At 32.9% G+C, this 15,722-nt stretch overlaps 1 protein-coding gene and 1 non-coding gene across 3 annotated transcripts in view; one reads left to right on the top strand and one right to left on the bottom strand.

Annotated features, from left to right (window-relative positions):
- The window catches only part of Macrod2 (mono-ADP ribosylhydrolase 2), a 1,970,011-nt gene that overhangs the window by 1,485,075 nt on the left and 469,214 nt on the right, over nucleotides 1-15,722 (bottom strand). The gene's annotated exons all lie outside the window — the stretch shown is intronic.
- LOC111753522 (U6 spliceosomal RNA) lies at nucleotides 4,532-4,638 on the top strand. The gene has a single exon (XR_002788303.1). It is a non-coding gene; the product is annotated as a U6 spliceosomal RNA (small nuclear RNA).

The raw sequence follows: 15,722 nt of genomic DNA on the forward strand, positions 1-15,722 counted from the left end.
AACACACGGGCTGCTGTGCAGAGAACAGATTATTGTGAGGCAGGAGTACTCGAAAGGAGACAGAAGGCTATATCCAAAAAGAGATGATGGCTTGAACCAAGTTAAACTTGATTTATGAGGTGTGATAGTTGATAATGAATTTTCACTAGAGAGATAGTATGATGGAGCTGAAAAACTTCTGCCACGTGGAATTTTTCCTGTATCTTTTCTGGAGGTATAATAGGCTACACCACTTAGATGCTTATGTTTTACTACATCCCCTAATAATATTACCTTATTTCTCAGTTTTTACACATTTTAAGCAATGATATCTATGCTAACTATAAATCATATTAAGCATATTGTAGCTCAAGACAAAGTAGTGATATTTGGTAAGTGTGGGCTTCCATTAAATTATTTTAAATGAAATATACATTAAAATTTAAGCTATCTCATTACCTGAACAAAAGATTTGTGTTATAATCACACTTACCATTATTATTCTTATTAAACATGCTTTGTTTGACTCAACCCTGAAAGTATCCTATAAGCCAGATATTAGGATTATCCCCATTTATAGTAAAGAGAATGAAACTTGGCAAATCAATAATTTGTCCAATTTACCCACCTAAAAGGTGGCAAAGCCATGATTCAAATTCAATTTGATTTTTTTACTAATAGTGGCAAACAACATTACTTTTATTTGCATTTATTTTATGCTTAATTTATTTCCATGCCATAGTTTCTGTTTCTTCAGTTTTTCCTGGGATACCTTTTTCTTCTGTGCAACTTCCTCCTCTGGTTTAGGAACAATTGTTGATTTTCAGGAAGGATCCTTTCCATGTGGATGGGTTAATCTGGGCCTGAGCTCTCTAAGTGCAGCAGCGCATATTGGATGCTTTGTTCTCCTGAATATGTTCAATGACCAGAAACGCTATATCTACACCCTTAAGTTAAGTATTACTCTTTGCCTTTTTAAGCATGTACAGCAAAAATTCAGCATTCTTTTTGGCCCACTGACCCTGTGGCCAGCCCCACTGTCTGGCCTGGGCAAACCTATCCACTCTACACCGTAATGCTACAATGATATACATTGTTTATTTAATGTAATATCTTTCAGATTCTCGGTGGCCTTTTGGATATGCACACCCTTGATAGGTTGGGAAGTGTCGTGGGTGTTCTTAAAGTGAACATGAAGATTTGAGCTGGGCATTTTTGGGTCAAGAGAGTATCAAACCATTTTCACAGGCCATCTCAGGCCACTTTCAGGAAGAAGAAGCTCAATTTGATTTCATTTTATCCAAGTATAATCACAGCATAAATTCTCTGATATTTAACTTTTATCCCCATAATCTGCCCATTTTTTTGGTACAGAAAGATATAAGGAGCCCTGGTCATACCTATACCCTTTTTACTCAAACATAATCTCTGTTATGGTTTTTACCTAGATGGCTCCCCAAACCTCATGCAGTACTGGAAGTGGCTGAGTCTAGCATTTGTGATTGGTTCATGCTACATCCACCCGGTGGGGGGCAGGGAGCCGATATACACTATAAGGGAGCCAAGGAGGCGTGCTTTTCCCTCTTTTTTGTGCTTTCACTCTTGTTGCTTGCAGCCTCTATGAACAGCTGCCCCTCAGTCATGACACTCTGCCTTGGAACCAGCTGAGTATGGATTGAAACATCAAAAAAATGTCAAATAAACCTTTCCTTTCCCTAATTTTGGGCACCAGATATTTTGTCTCAGCAATGAGAGAACGTAACCAAGACAATCTCTAAGGGAAGATCTTTCCCCTATCCTTATTCCACCTGTCCAGCCCTTTCGTCCTTAAACTTTCATCCTTAGGAAAGAAGAACTCTACATTTGAGGGGCCACAGTAACAGAATACTCAGTTATCTGTGGAAAGATCAATATCATCATGCTTCACATAGAAATTTTTATTTTTGTATTGTTTCTTGTGGGGAAATGGGTATAGTGGAGCTAAGTGACATGTTAGCCTTAAGGACCTAGCAGGGCCAGGCTGGAATTATAGGATGTATAGAGTAGACCTTTTGGATGGCTGCTGTGCTAACAGAAGAGCATTAAGGATGAAAGTGGAGAGGAAGTTCCATCAAGAATCTTGTGTGAATACAGAGACTATCCTGAAAAACTGGGAGGAAAAGGTGGGAGTGAGGGAGGAAAAAAGAAGGAAGTTTGTATGAGCCCATAAATGTCTCCATGTTTCATACTAGCATCAAAATTGCTGGTAACTTACAACTGAAAAGAAATCAGTGGAAGACAAAAGTAAATAACACTTTTAATAAAACAGTAAGACTGATTGAAATACAAATATTTACTTCTTCATTAATTTCCCACATTAACTAAAGATAATAAATTTTGTATTTTCTCTTTTACAGGATGTTTCACTTATCTTCAGTTCTCTTAATTCTCCAAACTCCTGCTATACTTTTTATTATAAAAATTAACTGTCATGAATTGTACACATTAACAGGTTTCACCATGACATTTCCATACACAGATGTATTATGATACAATCATTTCCACTTTCCCTATTTACCTTTCCTGCAACACCTTCTCCTACCTCATTTCAAATGGGTTTCTAGTTTAGCTAGTGTTTTTTGGAAGTTACTCATTTTCAGATACATGTAGTACTATCAACACTGTAACAGAGCATTTAGTGATATGGTACAAGAACCATCTAGAAGTGTAGCAGTTCATTATATTTATTATTTCTGAATATGCTATTACAGTCTGCATAAAACATGCAAGAACCAGAAAGGCAATGGTAATCCAGCAGACATTTCTAGGCCATATGAATAATGGAAATTATCCTGGAAATCTTCATAGTTAATGTTTTCTGTTCTAGAAGACCAAACTGATCTAGTTAAGGCAATAACATTTCTTTTTACAAAAGGGAGATGTTCTGACTCAGGGTTTTATCATTGGAAATTATAGTGAAACGTGAGAGAAAACACATACTGGAGTTGAATTTTAGAGTGAAAATTACCTCTGTCCTTTCACTCCTGGTATATCATTTATCTACCATTGTTATGATAAACTTTCCCAAAACATAACCTTAAACAAAATATAGTTACTATTGCTTAAGATCAAGAGGATCAGCAGTTCTGTAACTAGAAGATTGATCTGATCTTCCTGGGATCACTCATAATGATGCAGCTGCCAGGAAGTTCTGGCTGTGAGCAAGGACACTTAGTTTTCTTCCAAATGACTTCTCATTCTCTACTAGGCTTTCTTTAACTAGTAATCCCAGTGTTGAATTCCAAGAAGATAAAAATGAGAGCTTAAAGATATATATACTCATATATATACTTTTAAAAATAGTACTCCTGGACTATACTCAGAATATAATTAAAATTTTGTTTCTCAATAAAATATAGTTTTAAGAAATAAAAATTTAATAGGACATTTTTACATAGAATTTATTTCAAAAAAATTTCACTAAAATATATTTTATGTATAGTAATATAAATGCAAAAATCTTCCACATAAGTAGTATTTTGTTCATACCTTAAGTTGTATCACTTCAGTTTTTTAAAGCTATGAAAAAAACCTTTAAAAATTGTCTGAGAGAAGACATCAATAAGAGCATCAATAAGAAATATTTAATGAGAAAATCATTTTTAAAGCATAGTGAACTCCCAGATATTATATATTAGAATGAGAAAAATCAAGGATGACATCCATTTAAATAGTAGTTTTGTAAGAAAACAATAGAAAGCTTAGAAAACATCACCATTTACTTTTCTTTTTATAAACATGTGTGCTTTATGCAGCTAATTATTCTGTCATGTCACAAAAATATCATAGTTAATGGCCTTCAAAATTTGAACTGTTAATTATACTTTCTAATAATTAAGTTGCTTATAATTTTAAGTCTTGGGTCCTGCCAAATTAAAACTTCCATGTGTTTTAATTAATAGCTATTTGTAAGACAAAATTCACTGCAGTGTCAGGATACATGTTTAAAATGATAATGCTAAAATAAAGAGAAAACGGTTGTTAATAACTAAGATTTATTGAATGTTTACTCTGATTTAGATACACAGTAACAGAATGCTTAGCACATAGCCATTGTGTCTTTCATATAATACAATTTCATGAATATGTTGTCGTCATCATTATTGCCATTTTTCACAGGCAAGGACACCAAGTTAGTTTAACTAGCAAAGAAAGATTCCATCTCAGACAGCATGGTAACACAGGTAAGAACAGCATCTAAACAATCCCTCCTTCTGGTATATACCAAGCTCAAAGCTGACAAAATTCTTTTTGAAGTATTCACTACATATCATGTACAGTGTTAAGGACTAGGAAAACAAAACTGAAAAGATATTACCACTCTTCTTAATGACCTCATTGTCTAGGAGGAAGCGCACATATGAGAAATATATGATCATAACATGGGTTGATGGCAAATGAGAGGTTAATGAGTTGGAGTATCTAGGTGCACTATGCCAACAAAACAACAATACATAGGTAGTTTAGAGTCAGAGGGGAAAAAAAACATATGTCCTTTAAAAATGTGAAAGTAGCACTCACTTTGGCAGTACATATACTAATGTTGCAACGATATAGAGAAAATTAGCATGGTCTCTGTGCAAGGATGACACACAAATTCATGAAGCACTCCATATTTTAAGTCAAGAAGAGCATGAAGTAAAGTATTTCAGAGCCAATAGGAAAATGACTTCCAATCCAGAGGTGATATACCCTGAAAAACTGTCCTTCAAAATGGACAGAGAAATAAGATACTGCCATGATAAAGAACAGCTGAAGAACTTCATGACCATCAAACCAACCCTGCAAAGAATACTGAAAGACATTCTAGATAAATACAGGAAAAAATCACTAAGCAAGGCAAACAAACCAAGAGGAAAGTTAAATAATCAACAGCAGAAGGATGACATGTCAAAAGTAAACCAACATATGTCAGTTATAAACATTAATGTAAATGGCCTCAATTCACCAATTAAAAGAAACAGACTGGCAGAATGGATCAAGATCAAAGGATGGACAACAATAATTCATGCAACAGGAACCCACAAAAAATCAAGGGTAGCTATTCTGTTTGCAGACAATATGAACTTCAAACCAAGAATAATCCAACTAGATAAATAAGATCACTGCATACTAGTTAGGGGAAAATGTCAAGAGGAAGAGATAACAATCTTAAATATATATGCACCAAATTCAGGAGCACACAGCTATACAAAACAAATAATAATAGAAATAAAAAATCAAATAAGTAATAACAAAATTATAATGGGAGATCTTAACAGGACACCATTGACACAACGAGACAGATCAAGTAGATAGAAAATCAGCAAAGAAATAACAGAATGTAATCAAACTTGTTAACAAATGTACTTGCTAGACATATACAAAGTGTTCCACCCAACAACATCAGAATATACATTCTTATCAGCAGCACACAGAACATGCTTAAGTAAATGAAAAAGAATTGAAATTACCCCTATATAATCTCTACTTTTATAGGCTTGATAACACAGAAGAAATGGACAGATTCCTAGAAACATATGAATTACCAAAGTGGGACCAAGAAGATGTAAAACTTCTGAATAATCTAATTTCAATTAATAAAATTAAAAATGTAATTAAAACCTTAGCAACAAGAAAAAGCCCAGTTCCAGATGGATTCACTGTAATATTCTACAAGAAATTCACAGAAGACTTACTGTAGACACTCCTAAAGCTCTTCAGTGAAATTGAAAATGAAACAATTCACCCTAACTCATTCCAAGGGAGGCAAGTATTACTCTAATACTAAAACCAGAGAAAGACCTAGCTAGAAAAGAAAACTATAGGCCAATCTCTCTAATGAACATAGATGCAAAAATTCTCAACAAAATATTGGTAAACAGAATGCAGCAAATCATCAAGATTATACACCATGACCAAGTGGTATTCATCCAAGGATTACAGGGATTGTTCAATATATGCAAATCAATAAATGTAATCCACCATATTAATAGAGCCAAAAATAAAAATTACATGATCATTTTTATAGATGCAGAAAAGCTTTTGATAAAGTCCAACATATTCATGATAAGAACCTTACAGAAAATTGGAAGAGATGTTCTTTATCTCAATATGATAAAAGCCATCTATGATAAACCAACAGCCGGCATCATATTAAATGACCCAAAACTGAAAAACTTTACCCTAAAATCAAGCACAACACAATGTTGTCCGTTATCAACACTCCTATTCAATACAGTGCTGGAAATACTAGCCAGAGTAATTAGACAAGAGAGAGAAACTAACTTAGATAAAAAACATTTTCAAAAAATTGATGGGTAATTACAGTGAATTAGAAAGGAAACAGAAGGAGAGAAGTTAAAGATAAGAAATATGGATAAGCATTTCAAGCAGTTTTTCTGAATAGGTGTAAGAAAGAAATGCGAGATACGAATTCAAGAGACTTATGATAAGCTAGTGGTCAAAGAGATGCTAAATAACTGATGGAGCAATATATTTAATCACTATAAATTGTTGTCTAAGTTACTGTCTCATTGCTTGGACAAAATATCCAACACCTGCAAAGTAAAGGAGAAGAGCTTTGTTTTGGCTCACAGTTCATAGAGGTTTCAGGTCATTGTCGGCTGGCTCCAAAGCAGGGCATAACAGAGGAGAAACAGTTCATGGTATGGCAAGCAGGAAGCAGAAAGACTTCCTTTTTCTTTCCCCTTTTATTCTATGTAGGCTAGAAGCCTTTTTGTTGGTGACCCATACACAGGGTGGGTCTTTCATCTTCAGTAAATATGTCATCCACACACAGAACTAAACCAATCAGTGAACTAATCCAGTACCACATACCAATGATCCAGTTACTCTCAAGAGCCCCATATATGAGCACAGGAGGCTTTGGGGGACATTAATATAAGCCATAATAGTTGTTAACAAGACTGATATCATTTCTGTTTTTCAGACATTTATAGGAAAGTCTAGATAAGAAACTTTAAACCAATTGCAAGGGAACTGGCTGAGGGAAGAAGAGTTAAAAGTGCTATAAGAATACTTACCAGAAGGAACTAATCCTGGGAGAGGAGTGAACAGTGGCAGTAGAGATCAGTGAAACATTTCTAAAACTTTAGCTGAGTTTAAAAATGCTAGAAAGACTTAAGTGTAAAAACTCAAACATAAAGATTTGAAATAATTTCAGCTTAGTTTGTTTCTTTTGGTAACTCACTGCATTTATTTCACAGGTATATTATGGCAATATTTTTCTCTTTGCTTTACAAGTAATATCAAGTAGATACATATTATCATTATAGAATTTGAGAATTTAAATTAAAAGTTCCATATCTTTCAGCTAAGTCAATCAAAAGATTAATTTCTTGCTCATTTATCTGCTGTATTTGTAACTTATTGGCAATAAAAACGTAATTACTAAAACTAAGATCAGCCATTCATGACAATTTAAATATTTAGAAAATCCATAAATTGTCTATTAGTTCTTTGTGCATGTCTTCAGTGATATATAAAAATGGTTAAAAAATTGTTTATTTTCTGTCATATTATTATAACATTAACTATGCATCCAAGCCATTTTTGTAGATAAAGTCACATTGAGAACAAAAAAATAAATTAGATGATGACTCTGTCAAACTATTTTAACTCCCTCAGGGATTACTTCCAAGATAGCAAAAAAATGTTCTGCAAAACCATATGCAACCAAATCAATTCTTCATATCTCTTGCAGAATACCAAGAAATTTGTCTTGATGGGAGACTATTCAGGTAAACTGGACACTTTTCTTTCCATTTCATTGCACTTTTGCTGAATGTTGGTTGCTAAAATTTTGTTTTGTGGATAGTCAAAACTCTTTAGGAAATTCACCAAATGAAGATCACTGATTTATTCAGCCAAGAATTATCCCACTGTCTAGTGAGTCAGACTGAATTTTGTAAGTCTGATTATTCTTAAAATAACTTTAGATCTTTTTTCAAATCTTTCATTTGTTCTTTGTTTTGTTTTACTGATTCTATCCAGTTTTCCAAGAAAGCTAATATTTCTTTTATTTTTTGTATTATTGGTCACACTAGAAATTAAATACTGTCAAGCAAAATAAAAATTATTGGGTTCACTGACTTAATAAGATTACTTTTAAAAAATTACCTGAAGACGCTTTAATTACACATTCATCCTGGTTATGCATAGGTTATATTTCTGTCACCTAAGGCTTTGTCATGGATGTGTTTTACGTATGATTCACTGTGTTCTTACATTTACCATTATTTATTATGCTTATTTCATCTCCCTTATCAATACTATAAAATTATAATTTCCCTAAAGACAGGTGGAACTCTACACTGCCTCTTCTCTTTAGAGACATAAATGTCTTCTTGCTCTCTAGGAAGTCTCCTTCCCACAGACGGTGATATATCCTGAGAAACAACACACATAAGGGCCAATGCAAGCACACAGTGAGTGTTCGACAAACAAGAATTGTCATTGCTATTATTATTACTAGTATATTCAAAGCCATGTTACTGGGGAATGCATATCTATGTCCATAAATTTTCATATATAAAATGTTCAATCTCTTTCTATGCCGACAAAAGAATACTTCAACACAGATGTTAATTCTTTCAAGTTGCACCTTATCAATGGTAAGTAACTATATCACCTAAGGACATTAAAGAGTAACTTACTGTCAACATCAATTGTGGCTAAATGTCTATTCCTAGGCCAAAACTGCAGAAAGAGTCCAGAAATTTGGAAAAGCTGAAAAAATAAGAGCTCTCATTGGCTACTGACAGGAGACTCTGAAGAGGCCTCATTTTTTAAATCTCTTCAAAGGAGTAGCTTTTTACCAATTGGCTTTTTATAGATTATCTTCCCTAAATTATTTAGTAATTTCACCATGCTTTTTAAGAAAAGCAAAACTAATTCTACTGAATGGGCACTACTGCCAAAGCTTATACTATAGAACACTACTTTTATAAATTGGTCTTCTCATATTGTCTTCATACTTCATTCCAAACATCATTTAATTAATACATTCCACATATTAGGCAAACACTGCTCTAGTTTTTTGTTATGTGACAGTAAACAAAACAAAGTACATACATTATGAAAGTAGTAGGGGTAGACAAATGATAATTGCAAATAAAATTAACGTTTGTGTTTAAACAGATTGGCAGTGGTACATGCTGTGAAATGACAGATACAGGAGGCAAGTGAGACAGTCTTGAAAAGAGAATATACAATACTTGACAAATACCAGGAATATACAATACTTGACATAGTCCTTGCATGATCTAACGAGGAGCTTCAAATTTATACCCTGTGTTCTTTAGCCTAATAATTACACAAAATCATAATACAAATTTCTTGAAAGGAGAAACTGGACTAGTGATTTTCCTAACAACAGATAGCCACTATGGCTGAAATTTCAGCTTGACTTGCCCTTTCTGCTGTGGGATGTTTCTAAATGCAAAAGTTAAAAACTTCAGAGTCTGAGAATCAAGATCAATGAAGTCACAGATTCACATGGAGTCATTCTTAATACAGTAACTCTGATCAATAACTGAACTTCTTCACTGATATAATTTTACTTATGAGTCTGTATATTAAGCATGCTATTTAAAAGCAATACAACATGCTTTTAAAATAGGTATGCAAATAAATTGTTCTATGCCTTCAATAAATGTAAAGAATTCTCTCAGCTCATTATTTCTTAAAGATAAATGCTTGACCTATCTTCTGAGTTCTGTCCCATACCAGAACACAACAGTTATCAGTCTGGAATCTGACAGATCTGGACTTCAATAGCACATATGTCAGTTACCAGAATGTCACTTGCACATTATGTGTAAACTGTCAAAGTTTCCCAATGCCTTCTATACATAAAGTAAGGACCTCAAATATAATAAAATATTAAATATTAACTGCTATTATACTAATCTTACATATTTACTTATCTATTTCTTCATTTTTCTCAACATTTCTACCTGAATATTTAATTCTTAATTCAGATTCAATAAGCTTTGTGTTATTAGTTATCATTACCTGTAACTGGTTATTCAAAAAATTGGAAAATACCAGTGCTCACAGCATACAAAGTTTATTTTATTACATAAATATGTAAAAATAGATAGTTTGGAGCTGAGAATGGAGACAGTAAATGATGCATCTGGTTTGCAATTGGTTTGATATGGGCTCTCAGGAAAGATATACATTAAAAATAATGCAGATATTTGTAGATTGAACTGCTGACTGATAGTAACACTGCTTAAAACAAAAATATTACAAGAAGAATATGATTAAATTAGGTAAAATTACTTCATTTTCCTTCTGTGAAAATCTATTGCCTGTGTGTTATTCTTTTTCTTTTTTGTTTCAGTGTCAAAATCCTACCTGTTCCATCTGCATACAATCATATTTTTTTATTTTCATGGAGATTTTATTTACGAACCAGCATGCTTCTTGAGAGACTTTTAAGTATAATGTTTTTATTCCACAAGATGTTGAACAAGAAGAAAATAATCAGGACTATAGACATTAAAAGACCACAGACGTCATTCTGGTAATGAAGGTCTGGGATAATATAAAAAGCATAAATACAGGTATACATGAACACTGTGGCTTTCTTACAATTTTAGAATCTCTCGGTGAAATGCTATTGTGACTTTAAACATCATTAGGTGCCTGGCTTCACCAGTTTGTAAAGGTAAAATTAAAATTTCAGTTCGTTAAGGGTAGTTCAGGAAAACTTCCTAATTTAGTTTTCAAAGCAATGAATACCACATATTAAAGGACAACTCTTCACTCTGTCAGTCCTAGATTCAGAATGAGGTTCACTAACCAGTACAGTACTGGACTTCCCTTCATGAGGTTAGGTCTTATAGAAACAAAATGAGCACTTCAAAAACCACATGACTTGTGAGCCAACTCAAAGGCAAAGTCCAGATAGACTCAAAGAGATGTCAGGGCCCTGAGATTTAGCTCTGCAGCATAAGTGCCTATCTGGCAAGTGCATAGTCATGAGCTCCATCCCTGATACAAAAGAAAAAAAAAAGTGCCAGGTGTATAATGAAAATTTGAAAATTCACTCACTGGAAGTCATTACTCCTTTTAATTACCATAGGAATTGGATGTTTCTTATGCCTTTTAAATGACCATATTTATCTTCACTGTTAATAATGTACCATTCCATTAATTCAAAGAAGTAGCAGTAAAAAAGATTCTAAGCAGCTCTTATTGACACACTCACATTATTTTAAAGATAATAAGAATGTTACTAATCAATTCAATTGACATTTCATTGCAAAATTTCTTTTTAAGTAATTTCCTTTCACTTTCAAAGCCAAATTCATCTGAGCAGAATACAGGAACAGTGTAAAATCATTATCCAGAAGAGAAAATTCAGCAACATGCCTATTCTGAAAACATAACAACAGGCATTCTTTGCATTTTCTAGAACAATTGACAATTTTTTATTTAATTATTTGGCTTACTGTTCTAAAATCTAAAATGCAGATAGACTGAGAGTTTCTTCTTAACCATGAAAAGAAAGTCATACAGTGAATACTACTAATCAAGTCATATGTTTTTATAATAGCACCACTGTCATATATAAAATTAGGATAGCAAGAATTTAAGAGGCATGTATCTTTAAAAGATAAGATACCTTGACCTAAAAAGACCAGTTACTGTGCAACTATTAGTCTATTTTCACATTTAATTCTATCTGCACTTCAACACACTAAAAGTTGAATTCTGCCAGGTATAGTGTTGCATACTTGTAATCCCAGCACCCAGGAGGCTGAGGCAGGAAGGTCACTGCCAAGTTTGATGCTAGGCTGGGCTACAATGTGAATTCAAGGCCAGGCTGAACTGCAAAGTGAGATCCTGTCTCCAAAAAAAAAAACAGAATTCTGCCAGTTAATAAAATTACTATAATATTTTGTATTGAATTACATTTGGGGTTAGTGTCTAAACTGTCTCACATGATAGCACTTTAACATTTTCCATAAATTTTCAATTTAAATGTCTCATCTTTGTGGTAGACATTCTAACAAGACAACAATAAGAGAACAGAGTTGTTACCTTTTACATAATACTGTCAACCATTTCCATTATAAAGAGGACATTATTCAGGCTACCAAAAACTGCTGACTCAGTCACTTGGTATTTCATTAATCTCAAATTTGAATGAAAGAATTGAGTCACTTTTTAAAAAGCTACAAGGAATCAGTAGTTAACTGAGCACTTGCAGCTGTATCATATGATATGAAGAAAATCAAAAGAACACATAATCTCTTGGGGTTGTTTTCTAGAACATCACATAATTGAATGGGAGACATCATCCACCATAGGGCAACTTTCCCAAAAGGTGTATCCAACCTAGACTACAAGATGTTTAGGTATGTTTCATAGGTATGTTTGCATATATTTTTGTTTGTGTTCATATATATAAATATATGCATGTACAATGAATTGAATATTATATTATGTTTTGTATACACATTGAGAGATATATGACATATTGATATTAATGGTACTACCTAAAAGAAAGAACCCTTAGAAATACAGAAGACGATAGAAATAAGAAAAACTTAGCCCTTTTAGAGAAGTTAAAGGAAAAAAGGAAGTCTTCAGAAACATCAAATAATTCAAGGACCAAACATGCTTTTTGGATTTATCAACACAAGAACTATCCTTAGTGAGACCTGAAAGATTCTGATTTCACACAGGAAAGTGTGAAGCATAAAAAGTGAGAAAGGAGAAATAAAATCAATTTATTCTAAAAAATTGGCTGTAATGAAAAGGAAAGATAAAGGAAAATAATTGAAAGGATAAGGTATCAATAATTGAGCGCATGATGTAAGTGCAAAATAAATGCCAACAAAGTTTATATTGCTAAATTCTTTCCTCTTTTAACTTTGGGTGTCAGGTATTTTATCTCAGGAACAAGAAAAGTAATAAGAAAAAGTAAACCGAAGTAAACAGAATTGCAGAAAAAGGTTTGTAATCATGACATAAAAATAAAATTCTACCAAGAGAGAAAAGATGGAAATTTGGTGGGGGGAGTAATTACTCTTGAATATGAAAAATATAACAGTAAGGATGAAAAAATGGAAGTTTGCAAAGTAGAGTTGAAGAACTCTTGGAGATAAAAATCAAATTTATGAGAAAAAGACCAACTCAATACATCTAACATCGAATTGTATAAGTTCAACAAAGATAAATAAGAAGTCCATCAAAGATCAAATGACATAATTCAGTAATTTCCCCAGAGCAAAAGAACATGAATTACAGAACAAAACTACTAATAGGAAGCTTTTAACAATGGACAAAAATACACCCATATCAAAGGACATTATACAGAATTTTTAGAACCCAAAGTACTACAAGCTTCTCAAGGATCAATTCCTTCTAACTACTGAGAAAAAAATTCAATCTAGAATTTTGTTGTCAATGAAACTATCAACAAAATATCAAGAGGAAACAAAATTTTCAGATACAAGATAACTCTGAATTTTTAGCTCCAAAGTATCAGTTTTTGGAAAGATACAGAAATACTAGGGCATGAAAAAGAGAAAACAAACTTGGGGCGGGGTATAGAAAAGAATAGGAAACAGAAGAGATGTGAGAGGATTCTAGGATGATAGTAAAGGGAGACAGCAGGATACTGATAGCCATACACCAAACTGAGAGGACAGACAGTCCAGATGGCAGAGGCCACAAAGTGTGGATGATCTCCTCATGAGAACAAAACAATAGAAACGGTAAATCTTTGGGTTGTAACTTGTTCTCTGAGTATTCTGCAAAATAAGCAAACATTTCTTATGAATTTTAACTTGATAAATGAGTGAAGTTTTGTAATATGAGTATACATGGCATTGAATATCTCATGATCAAAACTGAGCAAATGACTCTCCCCCTCCTCTCCCTTTTCTCCCTGCTCTCTCCTCTTCTCTCCTCTAATGCTCCTCTCCTCTCCTGTCCTCTCCTTCCCTCATCTTCCACTCTCTCTCATCTCTCCCTACTCCCCTCTCTTCCTCTCTTTTCTCCTTCCTTCCTCTCACTGTGGGATCAAGGGTCATTATCTTTCAACAACAATAGGTTATGAGGAGATCTTATCAGCAGAGGAAAAAGAGAAAAAGGCAGAGGAACCCCTCACTTTAAGTGAGATTAAAAACACATGTAAAACGTGGGAAACTAAAATTTTGTAGAAAAGCACCACCTGGATGAGGCTATAGCAATGTGGGCAATGAATCTGTCCAACAATAATGAAATGTCAGATTTCTGCAAAATTCTCAAAAGGAGCCCAAAGCAAGTGTCATTGGATAGATTTGTTGTTAAAGTTGCTTGAAAAGAAAAAGATTACATTGAGCCAATAGATAACAGTGATTATTTACGATAGTGAAACTCCTACAGAATAACCCTCCTGTCTCTTATCTCCCTGTTCAGGGTTCACAAAGGTTTTCAAAGGTAAATGCAGGTTAATTTATTTTTCTTTATATTTTATATTTTCTTTATTATTTTGTATTATATTACAGTATTATAATTTTGTTTGAATATTTTTAGGTTGTCAACAGTTCCTATCATTTCTAATGGGGAAATTCACTTAAATATACAAATGCTTTGGATTGCAAGCATGTTTCTTAAATGAATTGTGTTTACAAAAGAAGGTTTTACTAGATTTGTTTAAATATCCTAAAAGAGATTTAAATAACAAACAAAATGTTGCCAATGCTTAACACTAAGTTCAAGAAAATCAAACAAATAAATAAAAATGCAGTGATTAACTCCAGGGAAAAATAAAGACTTTATAGGAAAAGTAAAAAAAAGAAAAAAACCCCACATAGTTACTTTATGTTTAGCTCTGAATATTTTTTCAAAGTTACAGTAATATAAACACTGCACATAGTTAAATCATGTTTTATATCACAATTTTGATGTAATTATATAGAAAGGCTAGGAAAAATCTATTGTAAAAAAATGGAAATACTATTGAGAGAAATGAAAAGAGAAAGAAATTCTCTTTCCATAACGGAATGTTAACAGGTAACACCTAAATAAATAAAAATAAAGAAAATTCAATAAATAATAATGTTAATGGGTAACACCTAAATAAATAAAAATTTAAAAAATACAAATATACTCCTCACAGACAAGAATCACCAAAATGACCAGCTAATATTGGATGAAAATTATTTCCTTTGCTTAAAATGTAAATGAGAAAGAGGTGTTTGAAGAACTGCTGTTATTTAGGTTACGCAAAAATAAACATTAGGTATGCCTGAGCATATTCATGCTAACTATTTATGTACATATGGTTTTTCATGTCCAAGTCTTGATTTGGTCATAAATAAAGTAAATTAAATATCTTGACAGTGAAGGAATAAGAAATTCACTGTAATAAAAGTATAGCCTTTTTGACTTAAAATCTATTCCTTAGCCAAACTATTATTGAATAGTTTAATTCCTCTAAGATGATCTACTATGTAAATCACCCCCAATTAATTCAGGGGCTACATAAATTAGATTACATACCTTAGAACAACTGGTAATTTAAAGCAGCACACAAGTGACTTAGGGACTTGATTGGATTTGGGTCATAAATGAAAATGGTAACACATTGAAACTTATGTAGTTTAGTAAAACAATGCTACCGATGTTTACAGAAAAATATATAAGAAATACTATGAACATTTATACACCAACTATTATGTTTTATATATTGTGGC

Source organism: Cavia porcellus, unplaced genomic scaffold (assembly GCF_034190915.1).
Source record: "Cavia porcellus strain 051 isolate PalLab524CR breed Dunkin Hartley unplaced genomic scaffold, mCavPor4.1 scaffold_5, whole genome shotgun sequence".
Classification (NCBI taxonomy): Eukaryota; Metazoa; Chordata; class Mammalia; order Rodentia; family Caviidae; genus Cavia; species Cavia porcellus.